This window comes from Castor canadensis, chromosome 16, assembly GCF_047511655.1.
Source record: "Castor canadensis chromosome 16, mCasCan1.hap1v2, whole genome shotgun sequence".
NCBI lineage: Eukaryota > Metazoa > Chordata > Mammalia > Rodentia > Castoridae > Castor > Castor canadensis.
The window spans coordinates 30,743,485-30,761,648 of record NC_133401.1 but is presented as its reverse complement, the minus strand read 5'-3'; the positions used below and the strand labels follow the sequence as shown (position 1 = coordinate 30,761,648).

Below are 18,164 nucleotides of genomic sequence, written 5' to 3'. Positions count from 1 at the left end.
TGGGTTTTTTGGTGGTACTGGAGTTTGAACACAGGACCTCACACTTGCTAAGCAGTTGCTTTATCATTTGAGCCATGTCCCCAGTCCTTTTTTTCCTCCCAGCACAGGTTCTATTGAAGTTTAAGCGCTTGGAGCATTAAATCCTTCCCCAGGAACAGCCCATGAGGCAGAGGTCACAGTTAAGCAATATAGTTTTCTTGGTTAATGTGTCTCAAAAGGCTGGGAGAAGTTTACAGAATTACAGAGTAGAAAGGGTCTAGGAGAGGTTTACATAATTACAATGTACAAAAGAGCATTTTGCTACCTGACCCTAGGGCATCGTTTATGGGTCTGGGTCTTTGTTTTGTTAAGTTGGAAAAGCTTTTCATCAATCCTTAGGTGGCTAGAGGACTCAAAAACAACTTGCGACATCCCATAAACTTGGTGAGTTATTTTGACCTTAAACAGAGACTGCTCGCCTGTGAGTTGGAAAGTTTAATCTTTTGGAGAACTTGTGATCTCTGTCTTCCCTAGTCACCACCTATGCAACCTAAAATTCCTCTCCCACCCCACAAGGACTCAAAACTGTACCAGGAAGGAGGATCAGAAGAAAACAGTCTAGGCCTGAGTCCTGAAAAAGTAGCAGAGAGGTAGGGATGGCATAGCAGAGAGATAAAACCTGAGAAATCTGAACATGAGGAAGGTCACGTAGCACCAGGGAGGGGAAAGTCATGTAGCACTAGGATAAAGTAGCTAATAAAATTAAATATAACTTTATATGAATTAGACCTTGCTTTTTTGCTTGTGTAATCTGCTGCAAGAGTATATAAGGTAAGACCCCTTTGTTCTCGGGGCTCAGCCTTTGGACATGAGTCTGCTGTGTCTGTGCTGGCACAATAAAATGTTGCTTCTTGCTAATTGCCTCAAGAGTCCTGTATTCAGCCAGCAAGACCTTGAAGGACCCTCCACCTTATGTCCCTTTGTGTGTCTTCATTACTTATGTCTGCTACCTGTCAATATCAGTATTTTGTTTAATTTGGAAGCAGCAGCATCACTCATGGTCTACTTACTACTTGTCTTAAAATTGCAAGTTTTCTCTTCAAAGGTTTTTTGTTTTGTTTTCCTTTATTTTTACCTTAAACATGTCATTGGGTTCCCAAATCACAGACCATTGATCTATAGATAGAAAGTTGGTTTGGATGATGAAGAGTGATCTGTCATGCAGTTCCTGCCCATACAGAAAACCAAGAACTGGTCAGGGTTCATGAAAGCCTTCAAGATATGAGGGAACTACTGCCTCTGAATTCCTGTGTTATCTTCTTGTGACATCTGTGGGGCTTGTTTGTTTGTTTGTTTGTTTCTGACTTAGCTCAAGGTACTGTATGCAATAGCAGGTGAGTTCTGAACCACATAGACACTGGCTAATGAGATCAGGTAGCTTTTTGTTGCTCTGATACAATGGCGCTCGCTTATGTGAAATGACAGAAGAAGGGGAGAATTTGTACACATACTTGACTTGCAAAACGTCATGGCAAGAATTATATTTGGCTAAAGGTGGGGGTCAACACTGGGAGATACGGTTCTGCTATGTGCTCAAGTTTTCTTTAATTTTAATCTACTCAACTCAGCTTACATTTTTAGGGATTGTTGGGGGTTCAGGATTGAATCCAGGGCCTGACACAAGCTAGTCAAATGAGGAGCCATAGAGCTTCACCTCTAACCAAATCCACATTTATGAGCTTCAAAGTGATAGTAGGATGTATCTGTCTTTATAAATGTACTCAAGATTCTTGAAATTTGTGCTATGTGATTGAACCCAGGGCTCACGCATATCAAGCAAATGTTCTACCATTTAGCTAAAACACCAGATCACCCTACTGATTGCTTAAGTGAGGTACAATAAGACACATCCACACTGGGATGAATGATATGAAGGAAATTTTTCCTCATAGATCCCTTGAAACAAGAAGGTCATTCATGCAGAGCCACATGGGGGAAGACCAGTATCAACTTGTCAGGAAGCAAAAGTGAAGAGAAAAGATCAGGACCAGACCTTTCATTGAAGTCTTCTCTAGGATTGCTCAAGGCAGGGCATGAGTACAGATTAATGTTGCAGGATACTCAAGGACATGGAAATGGGACACTGAGGCAGTTTAGCAGGAAGCAACGTTTTATTGTGCTGACACAGACTAACAGACTCGAGTTCAAAGGCTGAGCCCTGAGAACAAAGGGGTCTCACCTTATATACCCTAGCAAGCAGGTTAGAGAAGCAAGAAGCAAGGTTTAACCCATATTTGGTTGCATGTGACTCTATTGGCTACTTCACCCCCAGTGCTATGTGACCTTCCTCATGTTTAGATTCTTTAAGGTTTATCTCCCTGCTGCCATCCCCTCCCCACTGCTACATTATCAGAACACAGACTTGCTTGCTTCTTTTCTGGCCCTCCTCCCTGCTATATTACTCCCCCTTTTAGTGCTCAGACCCACCTAAGGTAAAAGAGCATCTTCCTGATTTAGGGGTTTATATTTTCACAGCATCATTATATGGGCAGCTGTTTTTCTTTCTATAGTGGCCTCCATAATGGTCCAGATAGATCACAATACCAGGGGAACCAGGCAGGGTAATATTAAACATGCTCCCAGGACAAGGCCCATTGTCCCTATGAGGGTTTTGAATCCATTCAAAGCAGAGAACCATTCTCCAAACAGGTCATGGGATTCCATATGGATGGGTACATGGGCAATCTTCTTCAGTCTGTCAGTGATTTTTTTCTATGATCTTTCCTTCATCCTCAATCTGGAGGGGGAAGAAGATGACTCCTCAACCTTCCACCTGTGTAGACTAGTCAACTTCCAAAGAGACTAGAGCAGGACTGTTGTCCCATCTTTCATGGTCCCCTCTGTCTCCTTGGGAGCAGAGTTCTGCCGGGGAAGGGTACGGACATTCCAGAAGGGGATCTTGCATGGTGAGGCAGGGTCAGGGATGCACTCCCACTCAAAAGAGGCTGGCTTTACTTAGCTGTGGTGGCTCCAAGGACCAATTTTACCAACTTCAACTGCTGTGGGGGTAGATAAAATAACAAAAAAGGGATCTCCAATGAGGTTTTCCTTTACCCAGATGGCATCTCCTGGTTTGTAAGGGTGTGTGGGAGTTGTCAGGTTAATGGGTAGTCTCTTCTGGATCCAGTCATTGATCTTTGAGAGAACCAACACGAGGGCTTGCATGTATTGCCTCAAGCTGAGGTCACCTATTTCTCCCCATATGCCCTTGATTAAGGTAGGGGTGAGCATCCATAAAGGATGTCAAAAGGTGAAAGTCCTGTCTGCTTCGTGGGGCTAGACCTGGTCCTTAGTAATGCTATGGGTAGTAATAGGTCCCATTGAAAATGGGTCTCTTGGCATAGTTTTCCTAGTCATATGTTCCACTTTTCCTGAACTTTAGGAGTGGTAGGTCGTATGTAACTTTCAGGTGATTCCTAAAACCCTTAGCTACCAGCTGCACAAATGCTGGCCCATTATCTGACCCAATAGACACAGGTATTCCAAACTGAGGGATAATTTCCTTTAGTAGACACCTGGCTATGTCCCAGGCTTTTTCAATCCACATGAGGAAGGCTTCCACATATTCTGAGAAGGTGTAGACAAACACCAACAGATATTTACATCCTTGAACACGTGGCATTTCAGTGAAGTCCATGATCAAGTTTTCAAGAGGAGTTCTGCCAATGCTCTGCATCTGGGGAGGCGCTTTTAACCCTTGTCTGGGGTTATTTTTGGCACATAGGCTACGTCTTGCACATGTTGCTTTACTTATGCTGGAGAGTTTGGGGACTTAAAAATACTAGGCCAGGGTGGTCTCAAGGCCTGTTCATCCTGAATGAGTTCCTTTGTGGAACTGCTTGACAAATGTAGGTGCCAGTGACTCCAGTATGGCAATGCTGCCATCAGCAAATTTCCACCATCCATCCAATAGAAAATTTCCCTTCTCAGTCTGAAACCAAGCCTCTTCTTGTGGTATGTATCTTGGATCCCATTCAGCTAAGGGACATGGGAACAAGGCAGCCATCAGAACAGTTGGGGCTGGTCCCATTGTGAGGGCCGCTTGTTTGGCCAGTTTCCCCAAGCAATTGTTGTATCTCCCTTCTGGTACTCTCAGCAGTGTTTAACTGCTACCTGTTTAGGGGCCCACATAGTGTCTTGCAGTTTGAGGATTTCCTGCCCATACTTTTTCCTCCTGAGTTAATGAGTCCCCCCCCTTTATATAAGGCCCCATGGATATGAATGGTTGTGAATGCATATTTAGCGTCAGTGTAGATGTTTACCCATACTACTGCAGTGAGCTGGAGTGACCATGTGAGGGCGACAAGTTCTGTCTTTTGTGCAGAAGTTCCATGGCAGTGGGTGAGCCTCAATGACTGAGTCCAGAGTTACCACTGCATACACAGCAAAGCGCATGCTGTCCCAGACAAAGCTGATGCCATCTGTGAAATACTCAATGTCCAGATTGCCAAATGACTGATCAGTTAGATCTGGCTGGCTTGAGAAAACTTCATCCATAACCTCTAAGCAGTCATGTTCTGGGGGGCCTGAATCAACTGGCAATAAGGTGAATGGATTTAGAGTCTTAACAATCTCTGGCCTGATCAGTGGGTTTTCACATAGCATACTCTGGTATGCTATCTGAGAGTTGGTCAGACAATAATTTCCCTTGTATTCCATGAGAGTCAGGATGGAGTAGGGAATTCGGGCAGTGATTTCTTGCACTAGGGTAAACTTGTCTGCCTCTGGCATCAGGCAGCAGTGGTTGGTAGGACATGAAGGCAAGGTGACCAGCCAGGGCAAGCGCATCAAGCTGTTTGGACAAGTAAGCCACTGGATGATGCCAGAAGCCTAGTAGCTGAGTCAGGACCCCAATAGCTTTCCCCTTTCACTCACAGACATACAGGAAAAAGGGCTTCATAATATTTGGCAGGCCTAGAGCTGGGGCATTTGTGAATGCCCTCTTGATTTCTCTAAAGGTTTTCTCTTGTTCCTCTTCCCATACTAAGGGTTCCCATTCTCCCTACTTTGTGGCTTCATAGAGGGGTTTGGCTAAGAAGGAGTAGTTAGGGATCCAGATTCTGCAGACACCTGCAGCTCCCCAAAACTCTGATTTGCTGGTGGGTCTTGGGGGCTGGGATGGAACAGACAACCTGTTTTCTCTCTGGGCTGAACTTGCATTCTCCTTGGGACAGGTGAAAACTTAGATATTTGATAGTATTTTGGCAAATCTGGGCCTTTTTCCTAGAGATTTTTGTACCCTGCCTCCCATAAAAGAGAAAGAAGGAGGTGAGTCCCTTCTATACAGGCTTCCCAAGTTGATCTAGACAGCGGGAGGTCATCTATGTACTGGAGGAGTGTGCAGGTGTGCCGGTTGGCTAATAAAACTGTGAAGTCAGATTCCAAGGCTGTTCTGAAGATAGAGGGGGAAATTTTTGAAGCCTTGTGGTAATTGAGTTCAGGTTAGTTGCCCCTTTTCTCCATTATTGGGACTTTCCCACTGGAAGGCAAAAATAGCCTGGCTCTATTCTGCCAGGCTATTCTCTATTCTGGCTCTATGTGGAAAAATGCATCCTTAAGATCTAGGCAGTTAAAAACTTTGCCTCAGCTGGGAGAGGGCCTACAACCATGTAAGGATTTGGGACTATGGGGTGCAAAGTGACAGTTGCTGAATTTTCTGCCCAGCGGTCCTGAACTGGCCTGAAATCCTCAGTCCCTGGTTTCTGGACTGGTCTTAAAGGAGTGTTCCAGGATGACTGGCAAGGTTGGAGATCCCATATTTTAGGAGTCTGTCAAGGAGTTTCTGAATTCCTAAATGGGCCTTGCAGGGAATGAAATACTGTTTTTGGCTGACCGGGGTGGCTCCTGGCTTTAGTTCCACCATTACTGGGGGCACACTTCAGACCAGACCTAGGGGGTTATCTTCAATCCATACACCTGGATTCTTGAAGGGAAGCTCAGGAATCTCAGGAGGACTTCCCTCAGTGGCATAGAGCCACCATTCCTCTTCTTGTGTGACTGTGAGGATTAGGGTCTTTGCCTCAGGTCCTCTCAACTTTAAGGCTGTTGTACCATCAAAATCAAAAGTTACCTGTGCCTTCAGTTTACATAATAATTCTCTGCTTATCAGGCCCACAGGACAATAAGGGAGGTAAAGGAATTCATGCCTGACTTCGTGACTCCCCAGACTGCATTGTCTGGACAATAGGAAGGGGTGGTTGGCCCAGTCCCCTGTAGCCCTGACAATAGTTGTGTGCTTTTGTGAAAGGAGGCACACTGGTTGTGTCACAACTGAATGTCCTGCACCTGTGTCCATCATAAGATCAATGGGATCCCCTATCCTTATTTGGACCACAGGTTCCCGGGAACCTATTGAAATGGAGCCTGGTCCATTTCATAGCCTTCCAGGGCTATCAGTCTGACAATGTTTTCTTCCAAGGGACCAGCCTCCCTGTGGATGTGCTGATATTTTCTTTTGACAGTTTGTCCTTGGCCTCTAGTCTGGGGGGCCTTCTGGGAGTCCCTGGCCTGTTGGAGACATTCATTCTTCCAATGCCCTCCCTGATGACAGTAGGCACATTGATTTCACCCTAATTCATCCCTAGAGTGGGGCATCCCAGGGGCATTGGTTGCCACCCATGGTGATTGCCTCTGTCTCTGCCTCTGCTAAGTTTGGCCTGCCAGGCCCACGTGACTGTTCAGCCAGGGTAGCTGCAAGGAGTTTCACATTCCTTTTCATCTTCCTGTCAGCCTCCCATCTTGTCTCCTGATCTTGATTGACAAAGACCTTTGTGGCCACCTCCAGAAGCTGGTTGGAGTTCATTCCAGTGAATCCCTCCAGTTTCTGCAATTTTTACCTTATGTCTCCCTGGGCCTGGCCAACAAAAGAAGCATTTATCATCTTCTGGTTTTCAGTAGCTTCCAGGTCCAAGGGGGTGTACAAATGGAAGGCCTCACACAAATGCTCATAGAACTGGCTAGGACTGTCATCTGGCCCTTGGAGGACCTCTGATGTTTTGCTCATGTTCATGGCTTTTCCCCCTTTTTCCTTCATGCCTCCCAATAATGCCTCCTAATATCATTCAAGTCACTGGTAGCCTCATTCATCATCAGGGTTCCAGTGGGAGGTCATCCTCAGGGAGCTTGAGCATATGCTTGGGCATTTAGAGTGCTCTCAGGGGCATGATCTTCTAGCCACTTTAGAGCTGCAAACATTATACAGTGTCACTCTTAAGTATTAAATAGAATCAGAAGAAGCTGTAGACAGTCCATCCAGATGGGTTTATGAGTATAGATGATAGAGTGCATCAAGTCAATCAGAGCCTGAGGCTTTTCCATGAAGGAGGGGATATGATGAGTCCATTTGAGGAGGCCTGTGGTGGTAGAAAAATGTCCATTCTCCTCCTTGAATTTGGCCTTCCTGGTCATAATACATTGGGTTTTGAGCTTTCTTCAGGGGCATCTCCAGAGAAGTGGGAGTTTTAGGGAAGGAGGGGTCCTCGTGGAGACTGGTTGGATGCCCCCAATTGAATGGGAGATGTGGAGTGAGAACTGGTGGACTTGGAGTGAGCATGGGGTCCATGGGACTCAGGGAGGTCAAGGGAGTTGAGGCCCCAGGGGCTTCTGGGCCAGAATTTATGGGTGTGACTGCCCCTCAAGCTTCTCCATCTAATGTCAGAAGTGAGGGTGTGGAACTGGGTGCTGGTGACACAGGTGGATAAAGTGGCACATAGAGCGGTGGTATTTCCTCAGGTTCCTCAGCCAGTATAGGCTCCTTTTTTTTCTCCCTGCACTTGGAAGTTGCAGCCACCTTAGCTACCATAATCCTGCAGGCTTCTTCTAGACATGGCCTTAGCCATGTGGGCCAGCTAAGGACAGCATCCTACCAGCAGTTAATATAGGGGAACTTATCTGGGTGCCCATGATTCCCTACAATTACACTATAAACTTCATTTACGGCAGTTTTGTCTAGTGACTCTTCTGGGGGCCATGCTACACCAAAAGCAGACCAATCTACCTCACAAAGTGCCTTAAGCTTGTCAGGAGTTAACTCCGCAATCTCCATTAAATCCCTTTTTAAAGTTTTTAACCATACACTCCAAGAGGGTAATTTTACTCTGATTTCCACCCATTTCTTCCCATTACCAGCCATAAAGACAGACATGGAGGCTAGAGGTTTTGGAGGAGTGGTAAGGGGTCCTCTTTGCCGACACACAGGGGAGAGTAATATGTCACTCATTTAGTCCATCTCTAGCCGTGTCCCTCACAGGAACTTTAGGTACCTCTTAGCTGTAGTGAGTCTGTATAAACCCTAGACTGGAGGCCCTGTTAGGGCTCACCCTAGACCATATGAGTTCACCATGGACCTGTGGATTGGGACTCTGCATTCGCTTCATAGCCAATCTACATCTCATTCACACATGTTCACACACAAGCATCCAACATTACTGCCTGGCTTTCAGTGCCTATGAATCATGGTTTCACTTTTGCTCAAAGTTACTTGGGTGACTCCAGGAGGTGATCATGCTCCTTTTCTGCCACTTAAGGGAAGGCCTAATACTTGAAACCAGGTTCTTATCAGTCTGATGGGCAGTGCTCCCCTTGCTTTTTTCCTGCACCTCACTGGGTTCCATTTTGTGTTCAAGGCCCTAAACCTGACTCACCAGGAGGAGGAATCCCTCCTCTGGATGAAACCATTCATTGGTGCCTGGCAGGATCACTTCTCCCAGCAGTTCAGGGTATGCACCCTGCTGGCAAGGGAGGTGAAAAAACACCATCTCCAAATCCCAGAGGAGCCTCCAGAAATGTTGCAGGATATTCAAGGGCAGGGAAACGTGATACCAAGGCAGTTCAGCAGGATGCAACATTTTGTTGTGCCAGCACAGGCCCAGCAGACTCGTGTCCAAAGGCTGAGCCTCAAGAACAAAGGGGCTTTACCTTATATATCCTAGCAAGCAGGTTACAGAAGCAAGAAGCAAGGTTTAACCAATATATGGTTGCATGCAACCATATTGGTTCCTCCCAGCTATGTCATCCCCTCGCCCCGAGCTACATTATCAGAACACAGACTTGTTTGTTTTCTGGCCCTACTCCCCACCATATTGTATAGTTTCAATTATATCTGCAGGCTGTAGTGCACAGGAGTTGCATAATCTCCATCTCCTGTAGTACATCTCCAGAGTAAATTTCCTGCCCACAAGCACCATGACAGTTCACAATTTCCAAGACAACCCCTGGAGCTGCCCAAACATGGGCAAGCAGAAAGAGGGAGACAGACTTCATGGAGAAGTAGTGTTGCCTTCCTGGAAAGGTCATGAATATTGCACATACCCATTAATCCACCTGACCCTCTCTATCTTAGGAAAACACATAACCTCACTTCCTTGCTGGGGGCTGGTGAGTAGATCTGAGGGTTGGACTCCCTCTCTTCACTGGACACTGAATTAAGTCCTGATTCTTTTCCTCCAATGACCTCTTGTGTGGATACTGGCTCTGCTCAGGAGTATTAAAGAATGGAGATTTGGCTCTGAGAAGATTGGGTCACAGAAGGACTGAGGTGGGGGGGGGGTCAGAACCCCTGCCTTCTAAATGAATGACTCAGCCCCAGAAAGGCTTTCGTGGTTCCTCTGTTCTCGAGATGCTGAGTCTACACCTTTCCTCTTGGACTCACTCCCACCACAAAGTTGGTGCGTGCTGTTTTTTCTCATGATCAGGTATCAAGAATACTCCAGTCCTTATATTCCACATTGAGGTGTAGCTAATCCCTGAGCAGTCGTTGATCTTCATGAACTATGTTACCCATAATGCCAGTCCCAGAGTGACAACAGACTGAGCCAATGAGCTCAGAGAATGGCCACTTCTGAGCTTGGGGCACAGATTCTGACTGGAACTTCTGCCATCACTACCTGTTGGTTTTTAAAGCTTTTAGGTCAGTTTTATTCATCAGCGATGCTGAGCATGGAGTTGGGACAGAGGTGACAAAAGCGGGAAGATCCAGGAGCAGGGATGGCAACTGTACCAGTTTCCAGCTAGGCTCTCAGAGATTTTTGGCTGGAGCTTCACTGAGGCACCAGTTTGGTACATGGCCTTGTCCACCATTCTTCACCTGAGTCCCAGAGCCAGTGATGGGACTGCCATGTCACTCTGGAAGGTATCCCTGTGTGAACAGTGCCAAGATCATGAGTGGCCCCCATTTCTGACACCTGGTGTGATGGGGTGTGGGACAGTGGGACAGGCAGGGGACCAGTGAGAGTAGTGTCCTGTTTGGACTCTGGAGCCAGGAGCATTGGCCTCACCATGGCAAGGTGAGGAATTTCACCTCTGTCCTCAGGCTCCAGGAGCCATGGAGGCTGTGATGGAGGAGGAACAGGGTCTGGGTTAGTCTGTTCAGTTTTCCAAACCCTGCTCAGAGTTAGAGCAGCCTGGAAGGGGGTGGCACCGAGACCCAGGAAGACTGAATCATTGTGTCACATCCCACAGGTGGAAAGAGAGCACTGAGGACTGAGTTCTGAAGAGAATCAAGGCATTGTGATGTCACTTAGCTCCAGGTCAGGCAGGGGGCAGGAGGACCTGGGCCCACAAAGCTCCACCATGGTCACTGTGTCACTTCTTTCTTCCCACAGGTTCTTATGACTACAGCAGCACTTATGGACAGCACCCAGCTGAGTGGAGGATGTTCCAGGGCCTTACAGGAGTGAATCTCACTTTTGTCTGTAATTGTGTCTGAAGAATCATTGTTTGCAATTTTCCCATTTCCTTGGGCATGAGGACCCTGAAGAAACCTCAATCCAAGAGTTATAAACCCAGGTTCGAAATTAATATGGAATAGTTTCTATTGTAACTTTTAGCAACTGGTGAGAGATGAAAGGTGACCCAAATCCATAAGTCATAGGATGTGGAAATGCAGAAGTATGTGACTGAGTTTGCTCAGGGACCACTGGTTTTCTTTCTTTCTCATGGAAAATTAGGAGTGGGGCAGAAATCGGGCCCGGGATCTCAGGGGTCTATTCTGGAGATGATGGGAGCAGTGACAGCTTTGGAACAGAGAAGGAAGGTTATTTCACCAGATTTTTTTTTTTTACGCTACTGTGGTTTGGACTCAAAGTCTCATGCTCGCTCAAAGACCACTTGGGCCACATTCCCACATTGATTTGACCAGCTCTTATCAGGGACTGCTACAAGGACAACTGACTATGAGTATGAATAAGGGGCTAGAAAAGTCCAGGGAAATGCCTGCTGCAGTAGTTCAGGTGAGGGTTAACCTGACTTCATCAATGAGGTGGCCAAAAAGGCAGAAGATGTGGTTGGGTTTTAGGTTGTCTTTTCATTAAGTACAGCCTGGATTTTGCTCTTTGGAGGATGAGAAGTAGAACAGTTGAGCGATTCCATGCTTTTGGTTTTAGCACTGGAGGTTTTGAAGCTTCACTCGCAAAGTTTCTAGCTGAGCTCCATGTTGGTTATTTTGCATCATCTTAAAATTGGTAGTGAACTAGTTTTCATTGGGGGTAATGCGAGCCATCAAAGCAGAGGCCTGTGATTCCAGCACTCTAAAGGCAGAGTCAGAAGCATTGCCACTTCCAGGACAGAGTGGGCTACATAGTGATTTTTTGGATAGCCTGGGATACATAATAAAACCCTGTCTCAAAACTAAATAAATAAAAGTAAATGAATGAGTCAATAAACAGTGAGATTTTTTTCAAATACCAGTAGTTGAGATAGCTAGTTGCTAGGTGACCACACAGATCTGGAACTCTGGGTTGAAGTAAGCATGGAGACATCCAAAAGGTAATAATTGATATTTGACTTTCAGTATATAACTTGACTTTCAGTTAGGAAATGGAATAAATTTTTTTCACTAAATTTTTTATTAGGGTATATTTGTTGTTCAGGGGAGATTCGTTGTGACAATTCCAAATATGCTTACATTGTACATTGGTTAGATCATCCCTACCATCTCTCAGTTTTTGTTTTGTTTTTTAAAACAGAGTCTCCCTATATATAGTCAAGGTTGGTCTTGAACTTGCTATATAGCAAAGACTAGGCTTGAACAGGAAATCTCAGGCTTTATCTTCCTGCGCACTGAGACTACTGGTACACCTAGCTCAGTGTGTGGCAGAATGATAAAGGAGGTAGCTGGGGTCCGCATGACTTATTTTGCATATAAAACTTATGCTGTGTACCTTTTTGTATGTCTAAGTGTTGGCTCCTCTAGAGGGGACAGAGTACCTCTAGTCAGGGGAGCCACAATTACCAAGTATCAGGGTTAAAAAAGGGTTAGGTTAGGGGTATAGTTCAAGTGGTAGAGTGCTTTCATAGCTAATGTGAGGTCCTGATTTCAAACACCAGATTAGCCATTTCAGGGTTTCTTTCCTTGGAAGGTGAGAAGGGAGACAAACTAGAAGGAGAATAAATAATTACTTAACATCAGATTATTTCTTTTGTATAAGATTATTTCAGGTTATTTTTTTGTATAAGTATTAACTTCAGAATCATTCAGTAAAAGAATGACCTGTTTGGAAAACTGGACTGACACCATATTTTCTGATTTTTGAGGTTAAAGGGAAAATGGGACCCTTGGGTTATTATGTGACAGGAATGAATATAACCCTATGTTGTAGGCCCAGAAGTTAGGTGGTATCTCCTTGCTCACCTGTCATTAGTGCTGTGACAGTTAAAAATGATCAAATATATAACAAGAAGAGATGGGGCACATCAGGGTAACCCATGCCTAGCATCTTTTCTGGGGTGGGGAAATTGGCACAGAGGATACATGTAATCACTCCTAGGAGAGAAGCTATCACAGAATGTTCTGTTTCTGCCATGACAGGCCTATGTGACCTTTGAGGACATGGTTATTTACTTCTCCCTGGAAGACTGGGAGTTACTCAATGTGGCTCACAGGCTGCTATGTACCTCATTGTGAGGCTGGAGTCCTTTGCACTTATAATCAACCTAGGTAAGGCCACCATACCCACCTATACCCTTGCCTGTTTACCCTTTTTTCCCCAGGGGCAGCTTTGCCTCTTCTACTCCTAACTTCTCCAGTTTTGGCACATGTGCTGTGGGCGCTACTGCTGAGCTGTGTGCACCACCCTGAGCAGCCCTAAGAACTGCTGATTTAATGAGTGCAGGCAGGGATTTGGGGTGAAAATGTCTGACAGAGCCCAGTGGGTATCCCTTTGCTTACCCTCTTTCTGAATGGGTGACTGTCTAGATCCATGACAACCTTTGTCCCTGTTTTGTCCCCTTGTCCCTGGTACTTCCTCATTGCTGCTTGTTTCAGAAACTCCAGGCATTGTTGTGATCAATATTCACATGCATCATGGGCTGTTCTCGCCAGACCCTCCTTCCATTCTTCTTCGTAATACTATTTTTCTTTCCTCAGGCCTATTATGTGCTCAGCTGCTCAGGATCGCTACTGAGGGCTCACCTGTCCCATTTTATCCTCAGAACCTTTTTCATGTACCTCTTGTAACTGAGCAAGTGGGGTTCAGGAAGTATTCTTTTGCTATGTAGGTTGGACATGGCAAGATGACCCAGGAGTCTTGGTTCATTTAAGCGGTACCCAGGAAATATCATGACATCTGGGCTGTTTTCCTTTTAGACCAGGGAACTGTCCTGTGTCCTTAGTGTTTGTAGTACAATTGCCACTGTACACACCTCATTTCTACCTTCTTATCCCCAAACTTGACACTTTCTGGCTTGTATCTTCTGTGCCTCCAGACCCTGTCTGCTTTGTGGTCTCTGTACATCACTTGTTCTGATCTGCTGCCACTTCTGCAGTGTTGTCCAACATAGACCCATACCTAACATGTTTTCAGGTGTGCACATATTTTTAAACACTGCTAAACATACTTCCCATTATGTTTTCACAGGCATTGAGTGAGATAGTCTTTTATACACCATGTACTTGTCACCATCTGGCAAATTTTTACTGTAGAAGATTATGTAGTGAGTCTGGGTACCTCATGTTAAGTCATAGATGATAATACCCTGAGGTGGTAATGTATGAAGGCTGTTTACAGAGCAGCGAGTTGGAAACTCTGTCTCTTCTACGCCCCATGCTGCATGTCATCTTTCACTCATGAGTCTGGTGAGGTTTGCCATATTCTGCTGTCTTTAGAGGCCCAATGCTGTGAAACAAGCCCTTGGAAAAATTGGCTACTACTTCCACATCCTCAGAATAATCCAGTGGGGCTGAGGGTGAGGGTACAACTCAGTGGTAGAGTGCATGCCTAGCATGTGAAAATCCTCAGCACCTCCAAAGAAGAAATCCTATGAAACCTTTCTTTGGTGGGGCTTTGCCTTACTCTAACCATAACCTTCATATATTTCATTATCATTTCTTTTACTTCAGGTTGTGAGCATGGAATAGAAGAAAAAGATGCATCTTTGCAGAGTATTTCTGAGGAAGGAGGGTCACACTTGAGGACTCCAAAGACATGTCCCTCTACTCAGAAGACTCCCCCATGTGACATCTGTGTCCTGGCTTCAAAGACATTTTACACCTGTCTGATCTACCTGTGCAGAAGCTGTGCTTGGTTGCATAATGAGCAAGGCTTCTCCAGCACCAGAAGCATCACAGAGGAGAGAGGCACTTGAAGATGGACTGGACAGAAATTTATTAGGGAAGAGGTATGAATTTTGTTTGTCTGGGAAGCATTTCAGTTGTGAGGACTGTTGGGAGAATTTCTCAGCCTTATTATATCAGATCATTCTTTATGGTATGAATCCAAATAGCTATAACTGGAGAGAAGAAAAAAGAAAAAAACTTATTACAACTTGTTTAAGTGCAGAAAAGCTTCCAATCACAAAAGTGTTGCTTTTCATAACCCAAACATCTACAATGGAAAATTCTGTATCAGCAAAGCAAGTGTGAGATATTTTTCTATGGTGGGTACTTCCTTTCTGAGCACCAGAGAGTCCACACTATAGAAAGTCCTTAGGAATGTAGAGAATGTGGAAAATCCTTTAAACAAAGATGGACCCTGACTGTACAGCGGAGAGTCCACACTATAGAAAGTATGAATGAAGGAGATCTTTTACTCAACACATACACCGCTTTAGTCACTGTGGGATTTATATTGGAGAAAAGTCTTATGAATCAATGAATGTGGAGAAAACTTTAGGCAGAAGTCTGTTCCCTTTGGACACTGAATAGTTCATGTGAGAAACCCTTTAAAGAAGGATGTGACCTTACTATACATCTGAGATTTCACTTGAGAAAGACCTTTTGAGTATGAACAATGTGATAATTCATTTAAGCAAAGAAAAAGAATCCCTTACGATACACCAAAGTGTTCACAGTGGAGAAAGGGCTTGTAAGTGTGGTCAACATGGGAAATCTTTTACTCCATGGCCATCTTGTTGGTCTGAAAGTGAAAAAGCCTGTTGGTATTAAGCCAATACTGTTCAGTACCAGTAAACTCACACAGGAGAAGATTTTTAAGGGTATGGCCAGTGTGGGAAAGCCTTTATTATACAAGGAACACTTCAGAGAAAGGCCTATGGGTGAAGAATGTGAGAAAGTCTTTGGGCACAAAACCAGTGTTCACCAGAAATGCCCAACGAGGAAAGGCTAATGAGTGTAGTCAGTTCAGCAAGTTCTTTATCCAGGATTTCTCCTCATTACACATGAGAGAGTTTACACTGGAGAAAAACCTTAGGAATGCAGCAAATGTCAGAGTCTTTCGCACAAGACAAAGATCTCTAGTGATTCTGTAAGTATTACATCATATGGAGGCTCCATGAAAGTAGCAATTTTGAGAAAGCTTTCAGCCCAAGGTCCAACCTTAATTTAGCAGAAAGTACTTGCTTGTGAACACTGGTAGACCTGAAGGGAATGCACTTTGTTTTTCAGTATATCCATGCCAGAGAGCATTTGTCAGAGGTCCATCTGCTTGAAGCTGACCTGCATACTTTCAAGTGTCCAGTGTGTGAGATTCCCATGAGTTCAGGCACAGGGTGAAGCTTACAGATGCTGCTGTGTACATTTTGGCCTTTCCAGGCCCCTTGGCACAGTGAAGTCATTTCCACACTATCTTAGAGAAGCCGACACCCTGTACCACTGTGTAGAGTGGGCAATAGGTTCCCTGACCTGCCAAAGCAAGGCATGTAGTCTGTGCTCTCCCCTTCCCCAATGAACATCATGGATAGTCTGAGATATTAGGGCATCTTCATTCTGTTGAGTGATTGTGCCATGATAAAACCTCACAGAGCCAAAGGGACTCACTACTGATTCAGCTGGAGGCTTGAAGGAAGGTTTAGCTTCTTCCTGGAAGTTGTTAGATTTCACATGACACTTTTAGTTGATATTTATATCCTTTAAGTCACCAACTAATAACTTCCTGCCTCACAGTTCTCAGATTTTGTATGCTAAAAAAAGCCCTATTGTTGAATCCATTTTATATCATGGTTGTATCTGTATTGCGTGGGGTGAGCTCAAGTGCATGCAGATATCCCCAGCCCCTCTGGGCTTTAGGAGCTGTGTCTCCATCATCCTTCTTTGGGGCAAAGATCTTTTTCTGGTTTCAGTGTTCCACTGGGTGACACCAGGAAGGATTTTGAACTGCCCACCTGAAATGAACCTTCCTGCTTCAGGAATAAAGTACTGCCCTTGCTCCAGATTAGAGTCCTTGCTCCTGTACTCTATCCACCAGTATGATATGCCCTTCCTGGAAGCTGAGTAGTTATGGGAACTACATTATCCAATATACAGTGAGTGCAGTAGCAAAAGTCTGAGCCAATGAGCTCAGAGAAGGGCTCTTTCTATGCTTTGTCCACACCTTCTGAGCAGGAAACCCTACATAACTGCCTGGTGGCTATTATAGCTAGTCTCGTGTCACTTCTCACCAGAACTTTATGCACCAGGAGGCCAGGATCAAGATGAGAATGCACAGTTTCTGAGTGAGGGCCATCACTGCAGCCCAATGGTAGGTCTGATGGATGGTGGTGACCACACTCCTATCCCCAATACACCCAGAGTCCTATTGTGTGGCCACACTGAGGCACCCTGTTCAGGTATGTCAGGGATTCACCTAAGTCCTAGACAGGTTTCTACTGCCAAGAGGCACTCAAACTTCTTCTCCTGAAAAGTACTGACTCACTTGGGCTCACAAATTAACTATAAACAAGAGAAGGTTGGCATTCCTGTCTCCATTTTGTATATGCCTTTGTTCTAAGCCATTCTCTTTGCAGTCACATTGCAATCATATTGGGTTCCAGAAAGCACAGGACTGATAACATCTTTATGAGAAGGGACTGAAAAGTCCCATAAGGAACAACAGAGAGTTGCAGGACAGATTACCCCGCCAAATGAGGAGAGTTACCTATAATGAAGAGGCTGCACCCTGGAGCAGGAGCAATCATCTCATGGGAACCAGATTGCTCCCCTCAAGTGATGACAGTGATAACATCTTCTCCAGAACCACCCCTGGGAACCACTGGACTGAGATAATGGTCAACCAGAGCACACCTCTGATTGGGACTGTTTAGCTATGCATACCTTTGTCTCCTGTCCCCAGTTCTTTTGTCTACAGTAAACCAATAGCTCATATCTGTACTCCAAAGATGGCTGAAGATGAGCTGAGTGCTTACTCTATCTCTTCCTATGGAATGACCAGAGCCATGTAATAAATCTCCTTTCTCTGCCTTCACCATGTCTTTTTATTTGGCATTTAGGGGCATATGGAATCTCAGGAGTTCGGGCCTTGGGTACAAAACTCCAATTTCACTACTACTTGAACCATGACCAAGTCCTTTACCTGAGTCCTAGAGACTACTCATGTCACTAAGGTAGAAGTCCCTGTGCTGAGAATGGTCCCTATTTCTTACTGTCTTTGCTATGTGCCATGGTAGAAAGTGACAGGTGGGGGACTGGTGTGTGTAAAATCTTGTTTGGATGCTTGAGCCAAAAGCAATCATGCCTGCAATGGCAAGGTGAGGAATTTTATTTCTCTCCTTAGGGTTTTGGGGGCTGTGGAGGCCATGTGTGAAATGTGGTCTGGACTCAGCTATTCAACATTTTAAAACAGTTTCACAGAGTTAGAACACCCTGGAAGGGGGAGTAACACTGAGGCCCGAATGGTTGAGTTCTTGATCAGCATCTCACAGGAGATAAGACTCAGCACTGAGGACTGAATTCTAAA

General features: G+C 45.1%; 1 long non-coding RNA gene across 1 annotated transcript; it reads left to right on the top strand.

Moving 5' to 3' along the window:
* The first annotated feature begins 223 nt into the window (after positions 1-223).
* On the top strand, positions 224-17,672 carry LOC141418141 (uncharacterized). The gene is made up of 4 exons (XR_012442810.1): positions 224-423; positions 10,641-10,824; positions 12,845-12,973; positions 14,375-17,672. It is a non-coding gene; the product is annotated as an uncharacterized lncRNA (long non-coding RNA).
* Positions 17,673-18,164: the final 492 nt, after the last annotated feature.